Genomic DNA, 6,615 nt, shown 5'->3' on the forward strand with positions numbered 1-6,615 from the left:
GGAATCATAGCAGCAGTAATGAACCATTCATTATATCTTACAAACCATTATATTATTTAAATCATTACTTATAAGCCAGCTTTTATGTGTCAGTAACTGGACAAAAAAGTCACGAATGAACAGATGGACATAAACACGAAGGGATGAATGAACAAATGGACGGACAAAGCAAAGACAAAGGAACAAAGAGTGCATTTACATACACTCAATAATCTGACAACTGCAACTTTCATGCTCTTGGGTGATCAGATAATGGGGAAAGTCTGGGTCTACATGAGTCAGGCAGTAATCAGATTTTTCTAATCAGCCAATAAACTCACAGAATAAGACATGACGTAAACGCAACATAAAATCAGTGGTGGACGAAGTACACAAACCATATACTTGAGTTAAAGTAGAGAAACCCAAGGTAAAATATTACTCCAGTAAAAGTAGAAGTTCTCCCTTTAGACCTGAAAGTACTAAAAGATTAATTTTGGCTCTAATGTCCTATTATCATTTTTGTAACAAGACTCTTACTTTAATAACTCAATTTAGGTGAAAATACTCTAGTGTCACTCTTATAACACCAATATTTTAATAGAATGTCATTACATTTAGTTTTTATTAAATTTAAACTTTTTTAAATTGAATAAAACTTGCTTTAAACACAGGTTCACAAATAATTTTCCTTTACTCTATCGCTTCTGTAGGTCTCTGTTCATAAACATAAACTAGCCAAAACGAATTCACCAGAAAATGAAATATTGTTTGTATAAATTCAGGAAAAAGACACATGCCAGTCACAAATGCATATGTGTACATATTTCTATATTGTGGTCTATAAACATAAAGTTATTTTAGAGTCAGGATTTTCTTCCATCATTTATGTTGGCATAGGCACTCCCAAAATTTTATGCTGCTGCACTGACGTTGAACTGTATGCTTGCACTGGGTAGGTGTGTCCAATAGGTCAAAACAAGCTCAAAAGAAAGTGCGCGCTGTGCCATGATTGGTGTTCTTACTTCACGCTTCTTTCGTTTTGACATGTTATGTTTTTAAACACATTAACCAAAAGGAACATCAGATTTCGCATAATGTAGTGGAGTAAAAAGTAAGATATCTGACTATGAAATGTAGTGGAGTGAAAGTAAAAAGTCACCAAAAATGTAAAAGTACAGAAACACGAAAAAACTACTTAAGTACAGTAACAAATTACATTTACTTAGTTACTGTCCACCACTGCATAAAACTCAAATGTCATAATCAGCAATTTTTAAAACATTGAGTCACCTTAGCTGAAAATATGAACATACATCATCTAGAAGATGAAGAATGTTTAAATCCTTCATTTTGTCAAGTGTGTAGTCAGTTTCAGCGTCGCTCCAAAAGTGTTGTGCAGCCTCTTGCGGGTGCTGTGTTTAACGCTGCTTGCTGTTTTCACACATGTGCAGACTGAGAGAAACGAAAGAAATCTGAGTAAGAGTTTCTAGACCTCAGTCAGAGTGTGCTGTTTACACACCCATTTGAATAAATGGAATAAACAGATAACTGCAAAAGGAGAGACGTAAACACACATGAGAAATGTTGAATGTGGCGTGAAAGAATGAGACGTAAACATGTGAAAGTTGGCAGCCCTGTCTAGATAGCTTAACCCACATCCATGGTTTTGTACAGCTGTGAGTGAGAAGACACAGGAAACTTAGCACTTTAGATGGGAGCTTTTGTTGAATAGACATACAGCTCTCACTGCAGTAGGCACCACCACTGCACTACTACCAGCACAACATAGGCTATTAAACACATCTACACAGCTCCAAGCTAACAGTCACAAATCTTTAATATTATGGCTGCGGCGCTGCCCAAAGGCTTGTATGTGTGGCCTTCTACACGTCCACTTCTTCACGCCAGCCAGTAGTGGAACACTTCATTGTTCTCCATTTCCTAAAGAGCCGTCCCGGCATCCCCACAGAGTGCGAGTAGAGTCCCTGAGGTGCGTGGGAGAACAATGCACCCCTTCACAGGCTCTGTGCAACAAGGGTTACAGAATGTCCACTCTCTCGGCTGCACGTGCTGCCGGTCCTCCCTCAGGGGCACATCCTTTTTCCTCAGAAGCACCGGAGCAGAGAGAGACTGACCGCTGCGTACTCCTCCCCAGCGTGGCAATTCTCCTCATGGCTTGCGCCATCACTCCTCACACTACTCGGGTAGGCGGCAACAGCAGCGGCGCACCCCTCTCCACTTTCTCCACCACCCACCATGCCACAGACACCACCGAGACTGCTGCCCATTTCTGCTGGAGCCTGACCCTCGGCCACACACACTGCCTCTAGACTCACTGTGCAGACTCGCTGTGCAGAGCTCGCTGTCAGGCCTTATTGCCTTGGCTCTGTCACCAGGCCTTCCCACACTGACTCTGGCCTCCAGCCTCACCTGCCCTCACTGCCTGTTGTTACCTTTGCAGTGTGGCGTCAGTGGAGAGTAAAAAGACACATAAAAGAAACATAGCGCCTCAGAAAGAAGCTCTTTTATTAAATCACGGCAGTGGTGAGACCCACCGCCAGTGCACTAAATCAGAGGTCTTTAATTAAAATTCATTAAGGTCCAGTCAAAGAAAAATTCCACAAGCAAAGGTCCGGAACATCATAATGTCTAACTTGCATTATGATTCAGTGCCATATACTGTAGACTGAAGTGGTAGTTATATCAACATCTTATGTAGTCAACAACTTAATGTCGAATCAAATAAAGTACAATTCAATAATATTTAAACAACATTTATTGTCAGTTTTCTCTTTTTAGAGAAAATGTAAAATAATCTGGCTCAACTTCTGTCTCACCTCGCCCCTCCCCTGTGTGTGCGCCACTCACTCGAGTCTCAGTGCTTGGCGTAATGCACAGATCTGATTGGCTGAGTAGTGTCACGTGTGATATTTACAACACATGCGATTGGTCTGTTAGTTTCCCGGGCCGCTAAATCCGCTAGAAAAGTTACGCCGATAAAAATAGGACCACCAGGTCGAAATTAAATAATTCTCCTTAGTTTATCTGTTATAGGCTCAGGTCTGCATGGGACAGTGTCTGGCTCCCAGCTAACAGTCACAACTATTTTCTGCTTTTAAGTCTCTTTTGTCATGGCTACGGTGCTTCCCAGGAGGCTGTGACTGTAGCCGCGCCTCCTGTGCATCCACTGTTTCTCATTAACCAGTAGCAGGTTGCTAAAATACTGTCTGTTTGTCCATTTTTATTTATTGTGGCCAAGAAGGAAGATTTGTGTCAATTGTACTTTAACTGTTAAATACATAGCAGCACTCCTTTAGAGAGCATCATGAAAATAAGACTTAAATAAAATCAAACATGGCCATTACCTGCTCTGTTCAGTGTCTGTCTGCTCTTTTTTCTGGTGAAATATTTCCATGCTAACAGGAGAGTCAAAACAGAAGTCAAACTGTCAGACAGCGACTAACAGACAAACACTCTCTAGCTAGCATAGAGTCGGGGCTAGCTGCTCTGAGGGAACTTTATTACTCTAAACAGTCTCAGAGTCGGGGCTAGCTGCTCTGAGGGGAACTTAATTACTCTGAACAGTCTCAGAGTCAGGGCTAGCTGCTCTGAGGGAACTTTATTACTCTGAACAGTCTCAGAGTCAGGGCTAGCTGCTCTGAGGGAACTTTATTACTCTGAACAGTCTCAGAGTCAGGGCTAGCTGCTCTGAGGGAAACTTTATTACTCTAAACAGTCTCAGAGTCGGGGCTGGCTGCTCTGAGGGGAACTTTATTACACTAAACAGTCTAAATGCATAAATTGTATTTAATTAGTGACACTAGACCATGATGTAAGAACCTCGGCCTGCACACATGTACACACAGACCCAGCTTTGACCATAACTTTATTTTTCATCTATTTCATTTGCAAAGCATATAATTTAGGACTTTGTTGTTTAGTTACATTTAGGAATAACTTGTTTAGTCACTCATTGACTCACTCGTCATCCTATCCCAGCGCTTACTGGGTGGAAAGCAGGAAACACAGTCCACAAGGCAGGCCACCAGTCCATTACAGGGCAGACACACACAGACACACACACTCACACCTAGGGCCACTTTAGCATCTCTAGTTGTTCTGACTGCTTGTCTTTGGACTGTAGGAGGAAACAGGAACACCCAGAGGAAAACCACTTAGATACAGAGAGAACACGCAAATTCCACACAGGAAGGTGGTCACTATTTAGTCACAATTAAGATAATCAATAGATTCTAGACCCTTTGCACTCATCTTGAAAACATGGAAAAGTTAGATATGTGCATTTTCTTAAAGTGTGTTCTGGCATTTGAGTCTCCGGGGTAGAACTTGCACTAAAGCTTCAATTTCAATTATGACGATGGATGAGGGTCACCTGCTCGGAATTCAAGCCCCCAAAAAGAGTGATGGTGGATGGACAAGTTTCCCAGGACTGAGAACTTGGGGATGAGAGAGCAGTCAAATCAGTGAGGTCAGAAGTGTGGCCAAAATGACTAGGAGGGCAGCAGTGTCCCAGGGACACAGGCAACATCTTCACAAACGGATAGTGGAGCAGTCTGAAAAGGAAGTGGGGCATACTGAGAGGGGTGTCCTCTGCAGCATGATGCAACGGTGACCCAGTGGAGAGAGAGTGGGAGTAGTTAAATAAGAGAGGCAGTCATGCCTGGCCAAGCTGTCGCAGAGGAGAGGCCTGAGAAGCAACAGCATCCGGAAGTATAGTTAAGCGTCAGACATGAGGGAGATGAGAGATGGGGCCCAGAAGGGGGTGAACCATGCAGAGGCTCAAGCAGGTGAGTCAGGATGGGAGATGGAGGAGAGCTGCTGTGGTAAAATACTAAAAGTAAGACTGATGGAGTTGAAGTTTAGCGCATTGGGGTACAGAGATGGTGAAAGGCGGCCAGGTCCATGGATGAGGCATAGAGTGGAGAGTGACAGAAGGACATGGTGACATCCAGTGAAGTGGTGGGCTGTCCCCTGCTGTGGTGCTTCGAGTGGCCAATTCGGTCTCTTATAGGTATGGAAAGAAGAGACAACAGGTGACTACATAAGACTACATGAGTAGCAGGAAGGGGTGTATGTTACTTGAAGAGGTAACGATGTGGTTCCAGATTCTGGTAGTGCCAGTAGGAGTGGGTGGAGGCAATCTGTCTTCTGACTCATAGATAATGGTGTAACTGAATGTAACAGCTTAAGGTCAGTGATTAGTATGTTATGTAATGGCACATGCAGAGCTGTAAGAAACGAATTACATTTACTCTCGTTACTGTAATTCAGTACAGTTTTCCCTGTAACGATACTTTTTTGAGTAGAAATGAAAGCTTTAGCGCAAGTTCTGCCAGGGAGACTCCAGTGCTACGTCACTCATTACTCTGACCAATCACAAGCTTCCATCTGTCTTTAAAATTACTCCACTTACACACCTGCTTTGCTGCTTTCAGATGCTGACGTTTCATCGTTCAGATCCCGTGGCCGACATGTCTCACTCCGAATTTCAGAGTTTGCATGTTTCTGACTCAGACTGTGAACTCTCCGCCTACGTCTATACGCAGGAGTGCTCATATTCATGCCCAGGAATCTCCCTGGTGTCCTTGGCCGTCCGAGAAGATATTGGAGCTGCTGGGTGATCACGGCATTCCTGTCGCAAGCGGTTTGTCGAGGGATAATCTCCTCCTGCTGGCTGCTTCTACTTTGGGCTGCCCTCTCATTTCGTTTGATGGTGTCGCCCCCATTGTTTCCATGGCACTTGCTCACCCAGCGAAAGCCGGAAGGAAGCGTTTTGCCAAGTCTTTCTCCCCTCACCAGACGAAGAGGTTCTACGGCTCTCCTGCTCCTCCGCCCCCCCACTCTCCTCGCTCCCCGCCTCTGGTCCCTCTGGCTCCATCTGCCCCAGATCTCCACTTGGTTCGAATGATTCACGATCTTGCAGACTCTGTTCGCGTCCTTGAGTCTCGGTTGGTGGCCGTTGAGTGGCATGTCGGCCTGCCTCCAGGAGTGGTCTGCTTTCAACTTCGGATCTACCCGGCCCCTCTACCTCTGCTGTGGACGTCCTGGCTTCTGCTCCCTCTGCGGCTCCAGCTGCCCCCCTCCCTCGTGCCTCTGCTGTCTCATCCCAGCCTTCCTTCAGTCTCTCCACCACGGTGCCTGTGCAGGCCTTGGGCAGGCCTTTCATTCCTCCTGCTGCTGTGGCAGTTTTGTCTCGCTTGCGGCCCAATATCCTTCAGGGTAAGGACGTTAACCTGGCCTCTCTGCTTCTCCCCTCTCCGGCTGTCGATTGGCAAATGGTCGATTGTGGTGACGTTTCCGTTTTTCTGAAAACATCCGATCCTCTGCTTCAGCGCAACCTCTCTTTTGGGGAGTTTGGAGTCTACAGGGGCATTTTGTGTCAGGTCTATCCTGACCGTAGGGAAGAGCTGGACCTATATTTATCTATGATGGCAGACTTTAGCTAGCGTTATGGCGGCACGCTTTTTCGGCTAAAGCTGCCTCGTATACTTCCCTTTATAAATCCAGGCTGGACTGGTCCGTCACGGAGACCGAACTGCTGGTTCGCCACTTCGGCAGCCACCGCGCACTGGCCTGCGCGATATGTGGCTCTCACGGTCACTCTTCTGTCTT

The 6,615-nt window shown here is 45.2% G+C and overlaps 1 pseudogene; it reads right to left on the minus strand.

The window, feature by feature from the left end:
• LOC118807618 overlaps positions 1–6,169 on the minus strand; it is an 85,901-nt pseudogene extending 79,732 nt beyond the window's left edge.
• Positions 6,170–6,615: the final 446 nt, after the last annotated feature.

This window comes from Colossoma macropomum, unplaced genomic scaffold (genome assembly GCF_904425465.1).
Source record: "Colossoma macropomum unplaced genomic scaffold, Colossoma_macropomum, whole genome shotgun sequence".
Lineage (NCBI taxonomy): Eukaryota > Metazoa > Chordata > Actinopteri > Characiformes > Serrasalmidae > Colossoma > Colossoma macropomum.